Here is a 14,129-nt window from a genome sequence, read left to right as displayed (position 1 = left end):
TAATAAATGCAGAGAAACTATTAGTAAATACAAGGGAACTTGTAAGCAAAAGGGAGGGAGAAAAAGTATAATGTGTTACTTCGTTCCCAAGTTTTAATGCACAGCAGAACTAAATGCATCATATTTATTATATCAGCCATGTCTTCTTCATGTGGTACAATAAAATGGTGCACTTAAATATATACTACAATGCAATATGCCACAAATGTATAATCCATCAAGAAGAATCTAGACTCAGTATGCTGCTCGAAACGTTTTGATTTAAGGATTTTTTTGTTGTTCTCATTAGCACTGAGGTGGGGGGGAAGAAACTCCAGGAACTTGATAAAGACAGGACTTTTCATTCTCCTTAATAAGCTCTCCTTTTTTCTGTTTTTTAAATATACTGACAGATACCATGACACATTGATCCTTCTATTATTGTTCTTCAGTCAGCATAAAAGGATGGCAATTTATTGACAATTAAATCTTCAAAGGGAGTATTGGGTTGGAAATTCTGCTGGATTTGAAGCAGCTTATTTGAACCTTTTGGACCTCATAAGTCTCTCTAATTAAATTCTAGAGTGAACTTTTTATTTTCTTCTGAGAATTACAGTCCTTTCCTACTAAATATATGACAAGAACAGTGGCTCTCTGTTTCCCTGATTCTTAGTGGTTCTTCCTGAAGCTGGTTACGGCTACTGCTATAGCAATAGTAAGATCTACAATGAGTAAATTGAGAGAATAGAACAAGAAATAATGCTTCTATATTTTAAAAATTATTCCTACACACATATATATATTGATTATAGGAACTCAGCAGGCTTTCTAAGCTAATTAAATCTCCAACAAGACATTGTTTTCTCATTCTTTTTCCCAGCTTCCACCTAAGCACATCTCTCAACATACAGACATGACTCTGTATATGCATTTCCTATTTTCATGGAAAAGAGAATGAAATTTAGTGGTGCTGCTTTCTCTATATCTTTCTACAGTGAGACAGAAGGCACTTCGGGGCCATTAACTTGCTGGTAATGGTGGGAACAAACCAAGGTCTCCTCAGAGAAAGGGTGATGGGGTTGCAAATAGAACTGACTTAAGAGGATTGCATGTCTCTCCTGAAAAAAAGTACCTTATATAAAGTACCTTGTCCAACAACCTTGTTGGCTATAATTCTGGCCAACACACTTCATGGAGCATTCACGGACTTTCTCCATGACAGGCGCCCTTGTAGTTATGGCTTGTTAATACTCTATTTAGCAGTACGTTATATTAAACTCTAGTTTTAAAGCTTAATTCAGGTTTAGGTGGAATAACTCTTGTGATTATAGACAAGGGAATTACCCTTGTGAATGCTCCATCAAGTCTGTTGGCCAGAATTACATCCAGAAAGGTAGTTGTAAAAGGTTCTTTCTTATGCTAAGGCACATGGAAAACAAGGAGGTGGCGACAGCCAAAATGGCTTCACTAAGGGCAAATTGTGCCTGACAAACCTAGTGGCCTTCTACAACAGGTTTATAGCACTGGTGCACTGAGTACTCTGAGTACACTGACTACTGCCCCATGCTTGGAGTGCTGGGATGGAGGGGGCAGGCGGGGCAGGCGAGGGGAGGGCTGGCAGGTGATGTGAGGGAGAGGTGATGGTGCAGGCCTGACAGTCAGCGAGGACGTGGTTGGGAGCCTCGGGTTGAGGATGAGGGAGATGGAAAACAAAGCAGATGTTCTAGTGGGTGTCGCTCAGCCGGGACACCAGCACTGCACGGTTCCTCTGGGGGAAGTTGGGAGAAATCTCTGGAGCACTGACCCTGGTCCTTGTGGCAGCTGTCAACTCTTGTTTGTTTTCTCCCCTGCCCAGTCTTGTGGCTGCCCACAGTGAAGCCAGGCAAGGGGATGAGGGTCCCTGCCTGGCTGGCAGCAACCTCCCTCGTTGATCCAGAGAAGGTGCCCTGCTGGATCTCCTCTTTGTGAACAGACTAGGACTGGTGAAGGATGTGGCAGTTGGAGGCCGACTTGGGCACAGCGATCATGAAATAATAGAGTTCTCTATTCTTAGAGAGGCCAAGAGAAGAGGCAGCAGAACTGCCATCCTGGACTTCCATAGGGCTGACTTTCACTTGTTTAGGCAACTGCTTGACAGAATCCCTTGGGAGATGGTCCTGAAGGGTATAGGGGTCTAGGAAGGCTGGACACTCTTTAGGAAGGAAGTCTTAATGACACAGGAGCTGGCTGTCCCCAGATGCTGTAAAAGAAGCTGGCAGCAGAGAAGACCACCCTGGCTGAACAGGGAGCTTTGGCTACAACTCAGGGAGAAAAGGAGAGTTTATGGCCTTTGGAAGAAATGGGCGAGCCACTCACAGTGATTACAAAGATGCTGTGAGGTTATGCAGGGCGGAAATCAGGAGGTTTAAAGCCCAACTAGAAATTAATCTGGTTTCAGCAGTCAAGGATAAAGAGAAATGTTTCTATATCAACAGCAAAAGAAAGACCAGGGAGAGCCTCCATCCCCTGCTAGATGCAGGAGGAAACATGGCAACGAGTGATGTAAAGACCGAGGTGCTTAATGCCTTCTTTGCCTCAGTCTTTAATAGCAAGACTAGTTGTACTGAGGGAATCCAGTCTCCTCAGCCAGAAGACAGAGACTGGGAGAACGACCCCCCCGCAATCCAGGAGGAGATAGTCAGTGACCTACTGCATCACATAGACACACACAAGTCTATGGGACTGGATGGGATACACCCGAGGGTGCTGAAGGAGCTGGCTGGGGTGCTCGCCAAGTCGCTTTCCATCATTTACCAGCAGTTATGGCTGACCAGGGAGGTCCCAAGAGATTGGAAATTGGCCAATGTGACACCCAAATATAAGAAGGGTCAGAAGGATGATCCAGGAATTTACAGGCCTGTCAGCTTGACTTCAGTGCCTGGGAAGCTGATGGAGCAGATCATCCTGAGTACCATCATACAACACATGCGGGACAACCAGGCCCAGTCAGCATGGGTTTATGAAAGGCAGGTCCTGCTTGACAAACCTGATCTCCTTCTACGACAGGGCAACCTGCTCATTGGATGAGGGAAAGGCTGTGGATGTTGTTTACCTTGACTTAGTAAGGCCTTTGACACTGTTTCCCACAGCATTCTCCTGGTGAAACTGGCTGCTTGAGGCTTGGATGATCGCACACTTTGCTGGGTAAAAAACTGGCTGGATGGACGGGCCCAAAGAGTTGTGGTGAACGGAGTTAAATTCAGTTGGCGGCCGGTCACGAGTGGTAGAACTGCACCAGTGCAGTGTAGAGTGAGACAATGACCTCCCTTGACCAGCAAGATGTGCTGTGCTTGATGTACCCCAGGACACAGTTGGCCTTTTTGCCTGCCAGAGGCAGGTTGACTCATATTCAACTCGCCATCAACCCAGACCCCCAGATCTCTTTCTGTGGGGCTGCTCTCCAGCCTCTCATCCCCCAGTTTGTATGTATAACCAGGATTACCCCACCCCAGGTGGAGAACCCATCACTTGCTCTTGTTAAATTTCATATGGTTGGTGACTGCCCAGCTGTCTAGCCTGTCCAGATCTCGCTGTAAGTCCTCTCTACACTCAAGGTTGTCCACAGCTTCTCCTAGTTCAGTGTCATCGGCAAACTTACTTAATGTACTCATGCGTCCAGACTATTTATAAAAACATTAAAGAGCACTGGCCCTAAAATTGAGCCCTGGAGAACGCCACTGGTGACTGGTCACCAGCCTGATGCAACCCCATTTACTATAACTCTTTGAGCCCTTCCCATCAGCCGATTGCTCACCCAATGTATTATGGGCTTGTCTAGCTGTGTGCTGGACATTTTGTCCAGAAGGACACTGTGAGAGGTGGTATCAAAAGCTTTGCTAAAATCTGAAAACCCCACATCTGCTGGCTTCCCTCGGTCAGCTAGATGGGTGACCTTGTCACAAAAGGAAATTAAATTAGTTAAGCAGGACTTTCCCCTCATCAACCCATATTTACTATGACCAATGACTGCATTGTCTCTCAAGTGTTTTTCAATAATTTCCAGAATAATCTTGTCCATATTTTTACCAGACACTGAAGTGAGACTGACAGGCCTGTAATTGCTAGGGTCTTCCTTCTTAACCTTTTTGAATATTTGGGCAAATTTTGCCTGCATCCATTCAACTGGGACCTCTCCAGACTCCCAAGATCATTGAAAAATAATGGAGAGAGGTGCCACAATAACATCAGTTAGCTCTTTCAGTACCCTGGGATGAATCACATCAGCCCCATAGACTCATGTGTATCCAGCTGGAGCAGCAAGTCTCAAACAAGTTCAGAGCCAGCTGGGAGTTTTTATCATCTCACCAGTCATGGTCTTCCAGCACAGGGCTCCAGGGGTCCCAGGGCTCCTTCACTGCTGTTAAAGACAGAGATGAAGAAGTCATTAAATGTCTCTGCTTTGTCTATGTCCCTATTTGTGAGATGACTGACCTCATCGAGCAATGTTTTGTCTGATCCTCCTTTTTGTTGTCCTTCACAAGTGCTGGCCAGCTTGAACTCTGGTTGAGCTTTAGCCCCATGAATTTTCTCCCTACAGTGGCGAACGCCATCTCTGTAGTCCTCCCATGTCACCTGTCCCTGCTTCCAATGTCCATACACTTTCCTTTTCTGCCTAACTTCTAGAATAAGATCCCTGCTCAATACTTTCCTCAAAAAATCCCCAAACAACCTGGTTTCCTTTATTTTCTTACACAACATGTTTGTTCTGAAGTTCCTAATCATGGCAAGAAGTCAGTTAGAGAATGCTTATCCTTTCAATTTTAAAACTAGTAGGTCTTAATATGATGGCTGTAAAAATAAATCACAGTAGATAATAAAATATATATAATTCATTAGTAAAGAAAAAAGATGCCCTTGCAAAGGTCAGCGTTTATAAAAATTATTTGTGTGGGAATTAATGGAATATTGGCTCAACATATGCTTTGTGATGCACTGTTGTGACTTCAGGCTACAATACTATGTCAAAGGTAATTTTTCAAAGTCATTCCATAGCCCATATTTTATATTTAAGAAATGTATCCAAGCAAGATAACTAATTAAAATTCTTGGAATTAGCTGAGAGATAAGACTACCGAGATTTTAACCACAAATGCAGAAGAACAAATTATTAAGAAGTTGCAAATATATTTTTATAAATTTGCTCTCCCCAAAATTTTTAAAATTTTGAGCTCCTGATGCATAAATTTAGATCAGCATCTCTAGTGTTAGAAAAACATCAGGTGCCTATTAGTATTAAAAGGCTCTGAAAATTTGATTCCAGCATATTCCAAAAACTCAGAAACTAGGAAGTCAATAAATGATTCATACTTTCTTTTAAAAAATATTAAGAACATAATGAAATCTTCTTGTGAGAAATTTGGAAAATCCAACCACGATTCCTAAAAAAAAAAAAAAAACAACCTATAATATTTAGCTCCTATCTCAGTTTCCCATGACACTTCCCACCTCTCTTCATTATTCCTCTTTGTGTCTTACTCCAAGAAATTCTCCCATTGCTCTGAAATCATGCTAGTGCTCCTCCTGTCATTTGACTATCTGTGTACTCTGGATTTTCCCTAAATGTATTTATTTCCACTTTGTATAATTCTTCTCTGCCACTAATCTATTGGGGGAAAAGTCATTGATTCTTTCTTTGCAATCCCTGTGAAGAGATGATGCAATATTATTGTTATGCAGAGTGGTTCTCTAATTATCTTTATTTTCTGGAGTTCTGCTGGAACCTTTATAATTTCTATACTACAACACAGATTTTTACTGGTATAAGTATGGATGAAATGCCCCAGGCCTCTTCTTTTCTTAAAAATAGAAATTGAGACTCTGTGCAGGAGTAGAAAATACTCTGGACTTATTCCAAACTAAAATGTAAAATGGACTTGGGAAGCAGAGGTGGTAGCAGGTTTATTACTAATATATATACACGTGTGTGTTTATGCGTTGCCATTCTATTTCTAGAGTGACTCTAGCGTTGAGACTAACAGAAGTTATGGAAGGTTTTACTGCCAGTGGCTACCTGAGGGAAGGGGCATTCTTTTTTCTATCAGTTCTAAAGACTCACAAGCACAATGTCCATCTGTGGGGGTTGAATGCTAATGGAGGTTAATTGGTCTTTCAGACAATCTATTTTTAAGGGTCACTCTCTGACCTTCTCTAAGAATTGTTAAGAAGTCCACTGTTGCTTTACAGCAGTGAGCCTTCCCGAGTTCGCAGGAATCTTTTTCACCTGAAAACATAAGACAAACTTGAAAATGCACATAGATGCAAAGGAGCAACATTAGCTCATTGAAAAAACAGAGTATCACATAGAGGCAATCTCCTTTGAATTGTTCACTAGCACACTTCTGTCTTTTAACCTAAGCCAAAGCTTCATTATAAATAAATAGAAAGAAAAAGTGGTGTCTATAAAGAGACTCCTGAGGGCAAGAAAACGGAAAAACTAAAGAAATCTCAAAATCCCTATGAGGACTAAACTGGAAATAATTACATATTTTGGCAATCACTTAAAGCTTCACACATCAGCCAACCTTTTAGCCTACACCCAGCAGTAAGTAGGCAGGCAACTCAGCAATCCCAACGCTGAATAATCATGCAGTGGGAAATAAACTTGTGAGTACAATGTGATGTTTTTCTAGGAATTGGATGGTGATAAATGATGATGATCAACCAGAAGATAAACAACAACAAGCAGGCTTAATGACAACATTGTGAGATTCATCGGCACCAATGCATTCATTGCCCACTGGCACAGCCCCCTGTATCTGTTGTTTTTCTTGTGCCAAATTGGAATTCCCTCCATAATTACTTTTTCCTCTCAGTCATCTTTATTATCCATTTTACTGTCCAAAAAGAATTTTTTTTTAGTTCAACACCAAGAAAAGCCATTCAGTTTTAACTTCATTTAGATGGAGACAGTAAGATACATAGACAGCCAGCCACATTCTAAGAGTTTGTTATATTTCTTTCTGTTAAAAAACCATACATATACAAACTATGGAAAAAAGAATCAAGGTTGGATTAATAAATATGTTTGGTATTGAAATCTCTGTGCTAAAAATGACCAGGATCTGGTGTCAATCAGAGGCAGAAGCGGTGCTGTGTTCACAAAATTATAGTTGGCTAGCAGCTTGGTCTGACTGGCTGAGATGTTTTGTTTGGAAGGAGGATCAAGGACTCAAGAGTGAAAAGATGCAGATGGGTGAAAGAGCTGGGAACCATCATGCCTATGGTGATGTTGGGGAGAACTATTAGTAGTTTGGGGCTCCATTTGCAGTCCTAATCATCCTTCAGTCGAGTTCACTTGCTCCATCAAATTGGTAAGCAAAAAATCACCAGCTACAAAAAAGAGGATTATTACAAAACATAGATAAAGCTGAAATTGCAGGCTATAAACATGCATACATCACTGCTTTATGTTTTATAACATACGCTTGTAAAACTAGAATTATTATAAAGCTATCTACAGTAAATACATAAAAAGGATATGTGGGAAAGGGAAGAAATCAAGCATAAAAATTCCTTTACAGCTTTGGAGATTGGGTAAGCATCCAGAAAATCAGGTTTTTAGCTAAATTTCTTATTAAGGCCTGCATTAAATATTTTGCACAGAATCTCAAACCGTTTGAAAGGAGTTTAGTTCTTGAAATGTCTGTCAACCTCAGTCTAAATCCATGGGATCTCACCAAATTAATTATGCTGATCACAGCTGGAAATCTAAATTCCCTTTCTCTGTTGCTACTTGTGACTGCTGCTCTTATGCTTTTCTTTCCCTGGAAACCATAAGAGTCTTATATTACTGTGAAATTTGGATTGTCCCTAACTTCTTGAAGGTCAACACTGATTGGTTCCGGGTGATTTTTGTGATCGCTGTGGAACAGAATCATTTTAGGCTTCTCATCTGACTAGCGAATTCCTCATAAAATACCTGAATTTTCCTAATGCGAGTTTCATGGTACTTCATTGCATGGTACACCAGACGCAGTGAATGCATGCATGAATAACAAGTCCTTCATTTTATTGGCTTGAGAGAAGCTTGGTTCATATTTACAGCAGAAAGCCTGGATTATTTTTCTTATTTCTTTTCCCCTGGGAAACATCCATTTGGTATGCTGTGTGAAATGTGGAAGCTGTTTGGTGCTCAGGAAATAAAATCAAGTTACTCAAAATGGCTGATGCTCTCTTTTTTAAGCACAAGGCGGCCATCTGCGTCCTTAAGACAAAACGTATTTATAAAAAAGTCTTCTTGTATCTGTTTAAATTTTGAGGTTGCTCCTGAGAAATGATACCAAATGAATTCAAAACGAACTCATTAGAAGAAAAAGAATTCATAGTAAATCAACTCTTTTCTCTCGCTCTCAAGTAAGAACGTACTGACTTTGGTGTAAGTTCAAATCATATATGCTCTATAATCCCAGAGTATTAAATACTTTACAAAAGTATTTAATTCACAGAGTAGTAAAAAAGTATAGTCTAATATACAAACAATTATTATGGAGCTAAAAGGAACCCAAACATACTACTACATTTAAAAAAAATATGTATTTCCTTGCCATAAATTTTTGAAGCAAAGGATGGAGAAGATTAAAATATTTTCACTGAGGCAATAACTACCTCAACATTAAGTTGTTTGAAAATGTTTAATTTGTGACATAAAAATAATCATGGATTACATTTAAAAATAATGTTTATGCAGCTTTCATTGTTGTTAATATAACAAATGAATACACTTTACTATGCAATGTATTAAATGAAAGCAGGAGGGGATGAAGCAAAAGAATATTTGATATTAAGACATTTATTTAGCGTCAGGTAGCACCCTAGATTTGAATAAATGGCCTGGGAATTAGAAAACTATTAAACAAACAACAATTATTGAACAGCTAGGTTTAATCTATGGGTATTACTAAAATCAAGTTTTGCCAGTACAAAAGTTTCTTTAAACGTTCTATGCAGGACATCCAATCCCCCCTCTAACTCAAATATAACCCCATACCAAAAATTTTATATATTCACAGAATCATCTAGGTTGGAAACGACCTTGAAGATCATCTAGTCCAACCGTTAACCGAGCACTGACAGTTCCCAACTACACCAGATCCTTAAGCACTATTCAAGACCATTCTGCTGTATGCAGCTACCACAATGAGAATTGTTTTAGATGCACTCCCTGAGACATTTTGGTCTCTTCATTTTTGCTTCTCTAAACATCTGCCTGTAGTATAAAATTTGTATTTTTTTTTCAGGATATTTCCCAAGAAGATCGCAATAGACCAAGCATAGATTACTAAAACTTGGCTTCATAAGGTACTTTTGTGATGTTTATACTTAAAGAACCAGAAGAGTTGCAGTAGATCAGGCCTGGAATTAAAAAAAGAAAAATACGTTTTTCTGATGAAAACCATAGGATCATAGGATAATTCAGTCTGGAAGAAACCTAATTACATTATCTAGTTCACTTCCAGCTCAAAGCAGGGTCAGCTATGAAGTCAGACCAGATTTCTCAGGGTTTTATCCACTCAAGCCTTGAAAGCCCCCAAGAATGGAGGTTGCACAACTCTCCAGACAACATGTTTAAGTGTTCTCACAGTCCGCACAGTGCAAGTTTCTCCTTCTATTCAGTCTGAACCTCTCATTTCAATTTATGCAGACTGTCTCTCATCCTTTCACTAGGCACTTCCATGTACAGCCTAGCTTCATCTTATAAATGACCTCAAATACAAATTCCTTTGACAAAGAAAATCTAAAAATAATATATAAACGTGCAACTTCTTGCTACTAGTTTGTGACTTTTATAAGGATGGGGCAAGACTCATAAGACCTATGATCCTGAGATACAAAAAAGTACTGTAATATTACACAAGAAGTGAATGGTAAAGAAAACTGGAATAATAAAAATGGAGTGATAAAATGCATCAAGTTATAGGTTAACAGAAAAATTTCTGTTGTAAGCTGAAGTGTCTTCAGTTGAAAACAGAAGGGAAGAAAGAAATAGGTGTATTAACTTATCAACAGATCATTAAGAGTTATAAATGTGATATGGTTGAGAAAAAGGTCAATATACTTCTGGGATGCTTGAGGCAAACTACAGATAGGAAAATACAAGTGATGTTGTACAACATCATCATCAAGACCTTATGTAGAGGGCTGTGAATACCTGTGATTACTGCAATCAAAGAAGATGAACTTGACCTGGAGCAGATATATTAAGTGCTATTAGGGTAGCTGAGAAATGGAGAGCCTGAAATGAAATACAGTTGCACTCTATGGGGGGAAAAAAAAAAAAAAAAAAAAAAATTTGAAAAAAAACATAACCTAAGCAGAGAGTAAGAAAATTTTATTTGAGGGACATAACACAGTGGTGAAGTAAGAGACTGGAGCAAGCCATCAAGTTTTAGAAGAGCTTTCCAAATAATACAGAAAAATCAGGTATTTTTTTACAGCTTTGATAAACTTTTGCATGAGATTAAGGAAGCTAATAGGAGAGGACCAGATTTAACTGTTTGGAAGGTCATATATTAGATGAGCATAAGATGGGAAACCATGTGTGTAATATACTATTTGTAAGATTCAAGACTTGATATACCAAAAAACCACCAAAATGAGTTTTTATAGATGGCTAAGATAGGCTCTTCAAAAATAAGCATTTATTTTCATAATCAGTGCATGTTGAAAAATATTAATGGGAAACTGTTTCCTTTCAGAAGCTAAAAAATACATTGCTGATTCTGTTTCTTGGAGAATAACACCGTATAAAGAATCTTCATGCGGCAACACCATGTACTCTGCTGTGAGATGATTGTGAGGTCTGAATTACTTCTTCCTGGCAACTTTCCTTGAAGCTAAAAGACTGTAATGTTTTCATACTTAAAGGTCAACCTTTATTAGAAACATAAACTGAAGTAATTTTTTTAAGGAGAGAAAACTCACAGAAATTAAGGCAGAATAGAGAGTGATAAAGCAGAAGAAAAATAAAATGGGTTTATTAACGGACTTTCCATACACACACTCTGTCCTTGTAAGAAAGAAATCTTTCCTGAAAGTGATTTCAGTTTATGTGTTGCAGAAAACTCTGCATCAGATCCTGAGGAAGTCTCTCACCTGACTTCAGGTATGCTTCCCACTCCTCTCTCTCCCTTAAAAAATGCATGAGCTAGCACTTGTTGTTCAGAAGTCCTTTTTTTCCCCGTTTGCCCCACTCACAAATATGAAACCTTTTTCTTCCAGCTGAGCTCTCTTATCTCCGAGGGAAGAATCAATCTTTCCCTAATTCCATCCCTCCTTTTCAAAACGAACAAAACATACAAACGGAATAAAACAAGTACCACATCAGAACCACACTTATACACAGACCCACTAAAAATATTCCCCATATTACAAAACTGAGTGGATGAAACTTGGTAAATATCTTCCCTCAGTGCAGGGCTTAATGCAGAATTTTTCAGACACAATCTACCCATGCTTCAAATCTACACATACAGCAAGAAGACTAACTCTGGTTTGATCTTTTTAAAGAATGTTTTAATTCTTCTTTTTCCTAATTCAAAATAGAAATGGCAAGTTCTTCTGAAAATAGTATTTACTAGCTGCAGGTGCCAAAATATATTTTATTCCAGAAAACTAGATATTGTTTTAGTAAAGTTCATAGGTAACAATAAAATATCTGCAGTTTTTAAAGTTTTTAACACTTCCAGTCATCAGCTGAAGTATTCTTTTCTACAGGTTTGGAAATGAAAGGACTTAAGTGTCTCTCCACGTCTTTGTAGGCTTCAAAACAAATACAATTGTCAGGAGTTTAAACAAAAAATAAAGAAAATGTATTAAGACCCTTTGTTTCTTCTTCAGAATTGCCGTATTGTTCTGAGGATCAAATCTCTTTCTTTTCCTCTGTTGCCAAAGGAGGAGCATCTTTTTATTTTCAAAAATTGCCATGATTGACAAACGATTAGACAATAATTATGATTTTGTCTCTCTTCAAATAATTTATGTTATTCTATTTCTTCACTCTTCTGCATTATGACAAAAGACTAAGTGACAGCACAACAGCAATGAGAAATCCCTGAGCAGTTGAAAACTTGAAATAAACGCTCATGATGTTCTCAACCCTGAGAACAATGCTTATTGCTACTCTTCATACACCCTGTACTTCTTTACTTCTTAACAGAGTATGTGAAAACTTTTGTAAATTTTCATTTACTTAATACTTGTTTGGTAGATTAACGATGCAGTTTTCAAGCCGATGGTTTTTGATATTATGTGCAAATACTGTTCCCAATTATGTTAGCTACTGGTCATGTATTTATGTATTTGTTTGCTTATCTATTTATTGTTGATTTTTCTTGACTCTAGAGTTTTCTCATAACAAAAATTATTTTAGAAAGAGATCAGTAAGAGGATGGAATACTGATTAAATTCATGAATAGCTGAAAATAAACAGAACTGTAATATTTTGGAAAGCCTAAATTGAGTACAATAAAAATAAATCAGTTTTATTGCAACTAGGTTTGATAATATCCATCATCTTGAGACTCTGCCTTTCTCCCCTTTTGTTACAGACATAAATTAATTTCCTATACCTGCATCCATATTTTGTTACTGTAACATACTAGCCATTACATAATACCTGGAAGCATCAAAATGTTTACCCAAATGAACCACGAACAGGGGTACATTAATATTAACTATTAATTAAAATAAATGAATGTGGTTCATACTGTTAGTTAGGAAGAACATTACATGCACCTTTTTTTCTACAACTTCAGACAATGCCTTTGTGAATCTATGCACTGAACATCAGCTGTTACACTTGAGGTGCTGTATCACCAACACAAGACATCTGGCCATCAGGTAAAAAATGTCTCTCAAATTGCAGTGTAAAGCCGTGATTTCAATGGGATCACATGCGTGATGATTACCAACTGTAGCTGCAAACAGCAAATGTGATTTTACTGACTGTACAACATAGTGGAAATGAATTCTTACATGAATGTGTCTTCGAAACGGGAAGTTCTCATTCTACAACATCTACTTTGGTCGGCAACTGCACTTTTGGCATTAACAACTTTATTTCAGTTAAAAAAAAAAAGGGTGAATTGCCCATTTTTGTACATATAAATGCACCGTGAAGAACTGAATTACAAGCACATTTTATGCAAGGAAGAAAGGAAGTTCTGTCTTTATGTCAGCTTGAGTTCATGAGTGGGTGTTGGAGTCACCATTAGCCGGGGTCCTTATTTCTCCGTGCGGGAACAGAAACGACGCAACACCAATGTGATGATCAGGTCGTCCATCTTTTTATTATAGTTATTGTTCTAGTAGTTTTAGTTTTTTTCTATTCCTTTTCTGGTTACATTTCTATTCTACTAAGTTCCGTACACGCACTCATCTATCTTCTAATAGGCTACAGGTCATCTACACGCGCTGTTCACGCACCTCTACAAGCATTTGCATTGGTTAATTGCAATTAGCACGTAAAGCCCCAAACTTGCCAAAACTCCCTTATCTCATACCCTGTTTTGCTCAGACTTGTGTGCTTTTGCTGACCACAGGTGTTTCTCACTTATCTGCTGTCTTGTGTGTTTTTGCCAGCCTTATTTTGCTGGCCTTGTCTTCGTCCTTGCATTCTTCTGTCTGCACTAACTTTCTCCCAGCGCGGCCCAGACTCCTACAAGTGGGAATCATTAACTCCTGTGTTGTAATCTCAGTTTTATTTGTATGATACTGAGCAGATAAGTGAAATGATGATTTTCAGATTTCCAATTAGAAAAATCAGTCAATCTAATTTGCTCAAATTAAGGACAATCCTCATTAAAGAATGGGTTACAATAGCATTCGGTTTGTCTGGAAAAGAGATTTCTGGTATAGAGTTTAATGAGAACTGCTATCTTTGAAATAATGGGCAAGATATTTACCATTCATATAAAATAATGTCCTTAAAAGAGCAATGGCTACAAAATAAATGATTAAAAGTCAGAAAATGACAAAATTAAGATAGCACTCTTAATTCTGTCCCATTTCTCGTATACATTAAGATACAGTCTCCAGTAACGGAACCATATGTTAGTTTTCCACTGAACCCTTACTTTTAAAAGTGTGCAAATTGGATAACATAAATCACCTGT

Source organism: Strix aluco, chromosome 31, assembly GCF_031877795.1.
Source record: "Strix aluco isolate bStrAlu1 chromosome 31, bStrAlu1.hap1, whole genome shotgun sequence".
In the NCBI taxonomy this organism is placed as follows: domain Eukaryota; kingdom Metazoa; phylum Chordata; class Aves; order Strigiformes; family Strigidae; genus Strix; species Strix aluco.
Note: the sequence above shows the minus strand (reverse complement) of the source record.